Source organism: Cyprinus carpio, chromosome A10 (assembly GCF_018340385.1).
Source record: "Cyprinus carpio isolate SPL01 chromosome A10, ASM1834038v1, whole genome shotgun sequence".
NCBI classification, from domain to species: Eukaryota; Metazoa; Chordata; class Actinopteri; order Cypriniformes; family Cyprinidae; genus Cyprinus; species Cyprinus carpio.
Window position 1 is genome coordinate 4,542,237 of NC_056581.1, and position 11,068 is coordinate 4,553,304.

The window sequence follows — 11,068 nt, forward strand, 5'->3', positions numbered from 1 at the left end:
TGGTAAACTTTATGGTATATTTCATATGTAATTTCACAGTATTTCTAACTGCGTAGTCAGCTGAGTCTGTTTTGCATATTAAGCTGAACTGCACGTATTGTTCTTTTGTATCAATATTTCTTAGAATTATCAGTATGATACTTTGAATCTAAAAGAGGAAGAAGTCCAAAATCGAGACATTGACTAGACTATTTTTAAAGGTCAGGTGTTATTATAGTGATAGCCAGATGACGACTTATGTCTAGAACAACAGTATATAAGATAGACTCTGCAAAATAGAATAGGGTTTTGACTTTCTGAGACTCTGGTCTCTCTATCTTTTCAGCTCACTTCCTCTTCTTTGGCTTCACTCAACAACTCTTAGACTCAGACTTAGAACTCTCACAGGTTTTTTATTCAAATTCAGATACCTTGAAATTCAGATACTTTGATACTTTGATATTTTGATACTTTAATATTTTAATACTTAATACTTTGGTATTTTTGATTTAAAACAAATAACTGTTTATGTTTTACTTACAATTTTATTAATGTTTTGATTAAGACTGGTTGGGTTCAATCCATCATAAATGGATTGTTATTAAAAATGTACTAACATTGGATTTACATTTTCTATATTTGAAGGTTGTTACTATTATCCAGAACTTTATTTCCAAGTTATGATTTGTGGTTTCTGTTCTCTATATTCTTTTTAATAAATTTACATATTATTACACCTTGACCGTCTGAATTGGATTAAATTTTGCATCATGATGTAAACTACAACATCCGGGTTCGTGTACCTTCGTATAATTTGTTTTTTTTTTTTTATTTAATATTGAAATCTGAAAAATGAAAAAACGAAAATGTCACGTAATTGTAGTACACGCTCCTTTATTTAAATGTTAACCTAATAATTCTGCGTTCCAGGCAACTCGGAAACTATTTTTTTTTCTGCCCTTTTTAATTATTTAAATTATGTATATATATGTCACGGATGTCACAACTCTATTTCACACATACTCCGTGTGCAGTGCGTATGCAGTCCGTGTGTGTGTGGTGCAGAAGCAGCACGGACTCACTGTGCTTTCACACAGGGCGCGTTTGCAGTCCGCTACTGATCCGCGGCTGTTTAGTCCACAAAAACAACATTTGTTCATTATTCTATTTTTCAAACCATGTAAAAAAAAAAATAAAAAAAGGACTCTTATCACAGAACAGCAACAATCTTTCATAATCACAGACATTAGTTTAAACTTAATAAATATAAATAACATATTATTCATGCATTTGACGTTTGTATAATAAGCTGCTCAAGCAAGCGGCAAAACATTTAAACACAACAATTACCCTATAGGTGTATACATTTCTTGTTGGGATATCGCAAATATTTAAAATTAAAGCACCACTGACAAAAACAGTGGACTCTCGCGCCTTTTGCATTTAAATCTTTATTACAAACAATCGCACGGTTCTTAATAAACTTTGTTTTTCTGCTTCCATAAAAGTGCATAGGCCTAAATCATGTTGCCTCGTTTATCTAAAGGTGCTCTTTTTCTTGTTTTAAACCTAGCCGAAAACCCATGTGTTGCGTGTATAACACAGAAGCCTTTAATTAGTATTCATTTATTGTGAAATTACTGCATTTCCGTGTCAACCCATGTTAATTTTTTACCGCGAACAATGCGCTGTCATTTTAATTCAGCGCATGCAGCACAGCAAAAATAGACTCGGTACGTAAACGATCGCTGCACTGCTGCAGACGCACCGCTCCTGGAACGCACTGACGGATGCAACGCATAGTACTGCAGACGGAGTATGTATGAAACAGGCGTAAGGTTGTTTGCAACTTGTGCAATGCAGAATTAGCCTAGTTTACTGTAGGAGTTCATCCAGTCTCAAGTACCACGCAAAGCATCCCTTAGTTAGTGCGGAAGATGCCGGGCCAAGCACTGATGTAGGGCAGGGGAAGAGTCGTCGTCAAACTACTATGCTTGAGTGCAGCACAGCTCTATCAGTACTAACAAGTACATCTTATTGAACATAATTTGAATGCCTTCGGCAGAATTCAAATGAGCCATTTTAATCTAGATTAATCTAGATTAATTCCAAGATTACAGTGAGATTAATCTAGATTAAAAAAATTATCTATGCCACCACTAATATATATATATATATATATATATATATATATATATATATATATATATATATATATATATATATATATATATATATATATATATATATATATATATATAACGAGTAATAACGTGTACAGTAAAGTACAATCAAATCATTATATTATAATCACACTGCACTTGAATAAAGTTAAAGGTGTAATCTGCTGATTGTCCTGCAGGTGACTGCATAAATCTGTTCTTATGATGCACTTAGGGCTTTGTTATTACTCCAGAGCACTCATAGATCTATGATTAATTTCAAGTGCTACTTAAGTTACGATGTCTTTGAGAAACAGACCATAATATTAAGATCAGTAGTACAATCGTTTTTATGAGCTTTTGGGAAATGCATCCCTGGCTGTTTGATGAAGAGAAAGAGATAAAATGTAGTAGAAATAAACACGCTAAGAATCTGTAGAAGTGTAGGACTCTTATTATGTTTTTAGGACTCTTATTATGTTGTAATGATTGGTTGACCAATCAGCGGAGAGGGGCGTTTTATTCCCGCCCACGTGTAGAGATCGAATATTCAAATTTTTTCGTTTGAAGATCTACATTGAAATACAGACAGGTTGTCCACGTGACCCGGAAGTAATAGTAAACATGGCACTGTGTCTGCTTTGTGCGAGCTACTGTCATGGAGATATTAATTTATGTTCTGTAATTAAAACACTTCCCATTATTTTCATTACAACTGTGCTTTCACAAATCACGTTTCTTAGCACAGCTGCTTAAGGCATTAGCCTACTCAATAAAATGAGCTCTTTCTCCTCATGTTTGATTGTCTGATTTACATGTGCTATTATACTGTGTGAAGTTTTAGGAGTTGACTGTAACACTCACAAATTTAAAAACATGTCTCACATATAGGCCTTCAGTCCAGTGGGGTGTGTGGTTCTAGTGTGTATAATAGACAACAAGCAGTATGTCATGCAAGTGAACATAATTTATTTTATTAAAATATTTATATTAATTTATTATTTGCATAAAAATAACATAAAATGAATACAACAAAAGGAGTTCTGCAAGTGAGAATAATAGAAAATAAAATTGAGCAATTTATTAATTGCATAAAATAACATAACAGATGAACATAACCAAACTTAACCATTTAACTTAACTTAAAACCTAAACCTAAAATAAAAACTAACTAAAGCAATTCCCTAACTAATAGTGTCCTTCAAAACATTCACAATCTCCCCCATCCCTGTAATTTTCAATTTTTTTTCTTGGAACATCTCGTCCCTGCATTTTGGGCAGTGCGGAGAGGTAGTTGCCCACTGCTCAACGCAGACCCGGCATCCAACGAGGCTGCGGCAGCACGGTGCCACAACTGGGTTTTCCATCACATCTGCAAGATTCAGAATATTTTTCAACAAATATTTCAACAGTTGTCTCAAGCAATTTTCATCTGTCTCATTTCACTTGTTAGTGTTACAGTGTGTTAATAGTTATATATTCCCATTGCCTGTAATAATTAAATTTTAATACAAATTGTAGTCATAGTAATGATATGTCTAAACATTCCCTTGTATCCCCTATATATCTCTGGTGTCATAAGCCTCTTGTTCTATATTGTATGACAGTAACCTCCATAGATTTTTTTCCTGCTGGTTACATCTTCACTGAAGCTACATAACACTTATATTGATACAAATATTAAAATCCAATATGCCATTGTTTTATAGCTGCAGGATTACATTAAACATAAAATGTTTTGGCACATTTCCCTGTAATTAAGCAGTACATATTTGTTTTCTTCTTCTGAAACCCTGGGTTCTGTAAAGGCAAATAAAATCAAAAACAAAATAAAATGAACAACAATAAATACATCTGTATCAGTAATCTTGATTTAAAACAGTTACCAAAGACACCATACAGTCAGTCATTTAAATACTGCCACCTGCTGGTAGAAAGGGGGAACAGTTATCCATTACGGTGGAAACCACATTAAATATAAATTTAATTATATAATATAGCGCTAACAGTAACAACTCTGCACACACAATAATTTCTTAGGTTAACCTATATTACCAACTGTATTGAGCCAAACAATGCGCTCATTAAACGTGACTGGTGATGTCTGGATAGGCACGATATTAAATAGCTGTAATAAACTACTGTTTCTAACATATTTATTCCGGTCCAGGTTTTATATAAGGCTATTTATTAATTGATTTTTCTTCTTCTAACGTTACTCTGGTATAACGTTAGCGCTGCATATTATGACCGTTCTCAAAGCTTGGCTTTTATTTTGATAGGCCATATTTACTATTATTTCCGGGTCACGTGGCCAACCTGTCTGTATTTCAATGTAGATCTTCAAACGAAAAAATGGAAAAAGGAATTTCAAAAAAACAAAATCGGACCGTTATTTGATTTTGGTTTTGTCATTTTTCGTTTTGGATTCAGAACCAAAAACGGGAGAACGGCTCTTTTTTTACCGTTTCTACTCCTCAAAGAGTTAAAGTTAACGAGATAATTAAGTGACTAATTAAATGATGATTGTGCATTAGTGATGAACACCTGCTGTTATTGAGAATTGCAGCGGATCAGATGTTGCTGTTTTATTGGTTAAAATGATGCCACCATCATGGAGATCAGTGTTTTCTTTAGTTGGGCTCTTCACCCTTGACTTTTTGTGTTAATCACTTTGTGTTAGACTGTGTGTAGTGTTGTGAAGCAGAGAAATCAGTGTTATACAGTGATTTGATAGTCATCATGAGCTGGTTTGATTATATCCAAAACGGCATTAGGTTTCCTTGTATGTTTTGATTTTGCATAATTAACCCTGTGAAACTGCAGCATACAAACGAGGTACTGCTGTAATATTTACAGTGAAATTAATTTAATTTTTTTAGACTCACACAGACATCAAGGACCAGCATATGAAACTCAACAATGGTAACAATCAACATATTGTTTCATGCTGCAATGTATGAAAAAGTCCCATCATGCACTGCAATTTGAATAATTATTTTCATCACTGTTGAGGATCATATGATAAATGTCTAAAAGCCTAATTCTAAACAGTTTTCTTTATTTTGATATTTATGTGTTATGTATTTGCTTAATGAAAATTTTTTCTTCTTTAATAATCAATGTTGTTAGTAAGCCAAAGAGATTTAAATCAAGAACATCCTTTCATTAAAAGCATAAGTTAATCTCCTACTTCAAGGTTTACTTCAAATTGCTTAGAAACAAACTTTTTTGATTTGTTAAAAGGCTCAAGAGCACAACTGAAACAAACACTGACCACAATTATGGTGGTGTTTTTTCTTCTTCTTTTTTTCTTCCAGTTGATTTCATCCAAGGCTGTGCCTGGAGTCAGATGTAGTTCTTGTGTTTCTCTTTTCTTAGGTGGTGTTGATTGTTAACAGCAGGTGTTCATTACTAATGCACAATCATCATTTAATTAGTCACTTAATTATCTCATTAACTTTAACTCTTTGAGGACTTGGGATTTGACTTGAAACTCGTTTGTGACTTGGAAGGAATGACTTGATTCCTCCACTACCCACCTCTGGTTGTGCATCTTTTTCTTTCACACTTTTCCCTTCCACTCAACTTTCTGTTAACATGCTTGAAAACAGCACTCTGTGAACAGCCAGCTTCTTTGGCAATGAATGTCTGTGGCTTACCCTCCTTGTGAAGGGTGTCAATGATTGTCTTCTGAACAACTGTCAGATCAGCAGTCTTCCCCATGATTGTGTAGGCTAGTAACTCAAAATAAAAGATCATTTTGAAGGTTCAGGAAACCTTCGCAGATGTTTTGAGTTGATTAGCTAATTGGCATGTCACCATGTTCTGATTTGTTGTGAATTGGTGGGTCTTTGTTAAATGTGAGACCAATGAATAACCGAAGACTTAAACTATTTCAGTCTGTGTGCATTGACTTTGTTTAATACACGAGTTTCGCAATTTGACTTGTATTACTGAAATAAACTAACTTTTTCACAACATTCTAGTTTATTGAGATGCACCTGTATCTCACTTCTGAAACTTTGCTGCATGTAAGTTACAGGGTATAGTGTATGACAGAAAGTTTGATAGTGTGCATGAGACAGTATAGTAGTGTTAGTGTATGACTGAGAGTTTCCTATTATAGCTTCTCTCAAGTGGCTTCCAGTGAACTACAGGATAAAATATAAAACTCTTGTGCATGTTTTTAAAGCAGTGCATGAGTTGGCCCCTGCTTATGTGTCTGAGCTCATTGCTGTTCGTCAAGCACCTAGGTCTCTAAGATCCAATAATAAGTTGTTGCTTACTGTCCCTCGTACTCATTTAAAGTTAAAAGGGGATCAGGCCTTTGCTGTTGTGGGGCCGAGGATCTGGAATAGTCTACCTCAGGAACTTAGAGACGTCACATTTTTAAATGCTTTTAAAATTGAAGTCAAAAACTACTTTTTGTCTTTAGCCTTTGAGAGAGTGGGCTAGTCTTTGTTGTTTAATAGGATGTGTCTTGTTTTAAGTTGTGTGTTTTAATTAAGTGTTTTTTGATTGTAGAGCACTTTGGTCTGCAGGTGCAGTTGTAAAGTGCTCTAAAAAAAGTGAATGGAAGTGAATAGTGTGTGTGTGTGTTAGAGTGTGTGAGAAACAGTATAGTAGTGTTAGTGAGAGAGATGTGGTAGTGTGCACAAGAGTAAAGTTTGAACTGTCTTGAACAGCCTCTCATTCGAAACCAGCCTTCAAGATTGTCATCCAGTGTAGTGTAGCGCCACCTAGGTAGTGTTCACACTTAAAAATACATATCTTAAACAGGGCAAGTTATAAAACTTGAAGTATGATCTCTGAATGGTGTTCTTTAAATAAGTCACTGTTTCTTTTATCTACTTATTTTCTTTCTTTCCCTCTTGTATTCGTCCCCATTATTCACCTAGTGTATTCTTCCTCCTCATTCTTATCCATTTTTCCCATTTGTTCCTTCTCTATTTCTTTCTTTGCCCAGGCCCCAGATATCAATGACATTCCCATTTGAAGCAGAAGACCTGATCTACTTACTGATCTATTGTGTCCTCAATAATCAAATCCAACATCACTCAATCTACATGTGAAATATGGACATGAGAGACTATTACAGGTGTTTTCATGTATTCTATCAGAAACTCATGTTCATCCTCTGACACCACCAACACCTGAGGACACTGAGACTACAGCTTCAGGTTCAGAGAATACAAAGTACTGCTGAAGTGCAAGCAATATACAGCTGATTTTAAGAAACAGAATCAATATGTTTGGATGTTAAATGTCATGGTCTCAGATCCTTTCTGCAAATGATAGAAAAACGGAACATACACGTTTCTTAATATTGCAGCGATACTATTGATGTAAAGTTCATTAACTCTTAAAAAATATTTTTACATATGTAAAAAAATTCCTGGTGAAGGTTGAAAATATGTTTACACTTTTCTAAAAAAAAAAAAAAAAAGTTTTTGTTTACCTAATATAAAATTGGAGCGTGGAATGAATGCTTGCAAATAACTTTTTAATATAATTTTTTAATAGCTTAAATAATTAAAAAATGGTTAAAATGACTCAATTATGTTATGTTATATTTTGTCAGCTCCTATTTGATAACATTTCTCTTTAAAGGGACACATTTTACTATTTATTAATTTAAATATGTGTAGGCTATATAAAGTATATATGGCAAAGTGTAAATATATCTATATAACTATAAACATCACTTGATGTTACTTAATGAAGATCTAATTCATCAAATTCAAAATTGAAAAGTTTTTGAGGCGGGACCATTCTGAATAGACTTTTCACTAATTTCCTCCGCTACTGCAGTTCTCTTTCTCTAGTTACATTCACTTGTTTCCCAAAGTTATCTTGAATGTTGAATGTTGATTTTCCTAAAATGTTTTTGTTTGAACTCATCATTATTGAGAATAGTGAGCGTTGTGGATTGGCTCTCTTTGGTTGGTACTTGGAACTTCATTTATATTATTATAATTATCATTCTAATGATGCATCATAAATTTGGTTTTCAAAGACAAGGAATGAATATATTGGCTTGCTATTAGAAGATTACCTAACTTCTATAATTAAAACTCAATAACAAGTGTATTTTTTTCATGTTGATAATATTTCTTATACAATTGTATTTTTATTCATGAACACCTTGTGCAGCTTTTTAATATAATCCTTTAATATTTGTAACAATATCTTGCAATCAATGATTTTTGAGTCACACACATACTTCAACATTCAGCACACAAAAAACAACAATGGTAACAATTCCCATTTTATTTATTTAGATGAATTGTAACAATAACCATTTTATTTGTTAAAGTTTTTTGTTAAAGCTTTTTTGTTAAAGTTAACTTAAAACAGCAAATAAAAGCAGCAGTAAAACAAAACAATTGCATAATTTATTAATGCCGCAATGCACTCTGGGAGTTAGCAATTCTGAGTAGCTATACTAAGTCAAGAGTAAACCTTAGTATATAGTTGATAAGTAAATTATCAAGTACTCCCTACAGTTACTTTATAAGTTACTTGAACTCTCGTGTACTATACTAGCTAAGCATTATGCTATTTTTAAGTAAGCCTGTCTAATTTGATTTTACAGTGCAGCACAAATTCAATAGGTTTTATTATACCTTAATAATTTTCACCACCAGAGAAGAATTTAGAGAAATTAATTGTCTCTACACCCTGATCATATGTTGCATAGCCCTAGGCAACTATACAAAATTAAACTCAGATAGATAGATAGATAGATAGATAGATAGATAGATAGATAGATAGATAGATAGATAGATAGATAGATAGATAGATAGATAGATAGATAGATAGATAGATAGATAGATAGATAGCTAGATAGATAGAGTCCTATTTCTTTTCATTGACTTTTTATTTTGAGTTTATTTTTTGATTCACTGGGCTTTATGATGTTTAACAATCGTTTCATAATGACACTAAAGATGTCCTGATGTTGATTGTAGTTTGTACTTCTGTTGGGTTTGTGTTGGATGTTCTTGTCCTGATGACTGCATCATCTCCAGAAACTCATTTACTCAGGACAGATTAACTACATAAAAGAAAAATAATCAATACAACATTAAAACACTTAATATCAACATTTGTTATGCTTTCAAATACACTGGAAAAAAATACCTTTGTCTTGTTTTTACACATTTAACTTTAAAAAAAAAAATTGATTAAATTTCCACAGTGAAGGAAAATTAAGAAATGGGAGCAAAAGAGACAGTGACTATACTTCAAATAATACTCACCTGCCACAAAACGCTTCCAAAATACAGTGGCTGAATATTTCACATAAACATCCATCATCAGAGGAGTCATCTTCATTGCTGTTAGAGTGCATAGCTTTTTCCAGCTGCCTATTCTTTTACCTACTTGTTTGCCTGCCCCTTGAAGTACCATTTGTTTTATATGTTTATGACACTTGCATGTGCAGTTATTATTGCAGGTGGTCCTGCAATAGCTACAATCCTCCTTTTCTTGAATCCATAGTTTGTCTAGCAGGTTTAAGTGATTCCGTTTAAAACCAGCGAGCTGTTTGGAAACTTTCTCAGATCTTCTGAAGTATTTATCTGTGTGATCACTGTATAATTAGCAATTAATTGCACTGAATCAGCAGGCGTGTCTAGCCAATCAAAAAAAACTCTCACATGGCTAAAAATTTGCTTAAAAAATCCTTACATTCTGCCTCGACCAGATTCCACTCATAGATAAGTTAATTCCCAATATGGCTTGATAATAGAGACCGTTTGCCCCGATGTAACATATGGAAATCAGTATACATGATTCATGTGTAGAATCACACTATTCACTTGGAATTAAGCACTTGCCATTGCATTTTTGAATGTATGTCTATTAAATAGCTTTTAATCTTTTCTAAAGATGGGGTGGTCTGTTACATTCTCAAAGCTGCCTATAAAGATATGTCATATTTATACAACAATCTAAATATATTTTACATTTTATTATACATTTACAACTAATTTATCAAAAAATTTCCCAAAATGTTCAGTAAATATATTACCCTTAATAAAAAATATTTGCTGCAGATCATCATCCTGCTCATGCTAAACTACATATGTTACTTAAAAGTAAATGCACATTTATGGGGCATCCTCCATCAACACTTAATTACCACAATTAATTAGAAATGACCCAGTAAATTAACTGAACATCTTACCTTTGGAGATTTAAGACTCAAGTGTAACCCAACTTCAAGAGAAGTTTTTTTTCTTTCTTTAAAACAATCTCAATAAATGTTTTTGAAATACAAAATATTCTTCACTTTTTTCTTAGGTAATAGGGAAAAACAAGAAAATAGCAGTTATGAATAAGTTTGATTTTGAAATATGTAGTGAATGTAGCCCTGGGAGAAATTTTTTCACAGTTTCTCTTTTATCTGACTTTTCACCTTCTACCTTCAGTGACAGGTGACTATTATGTGATTGACATTTCAAACTCACGTAAATATTTTTCTAAGGAACCAGCCCATCCTCCATTCTTTTTTTTTCTCAATGTACATATTATAGACTAAATAAATAATGAACTCATGATTTTACTAAATTACCTAAATATAGCAATAAAGCCAAATAAGTAAATGTGGAGACCATTTAAGTAAATCATACATAATACAATGGTGTGTATCAAATGAACTTCCGATAACACAATTAACTACAGTCTGTTGTAAGAGGCAAAAGATTAGTTTTAGAAGTATTCTGATAAACTACACATCAGCATAGTCAAGAAGACGGAAATATAAGTTGCAAAGCAAGTTTTTTTTTTTTTCCCTCCATGACAAACATGTGCAAACAAGCACACAGTTACTGCAACCAAGAAAAATCTAGTGTTTTGAAGTCGATAATGATAACTTAATTGATAACAAGACTAAAACATCCACATCTAATGTCAATCTT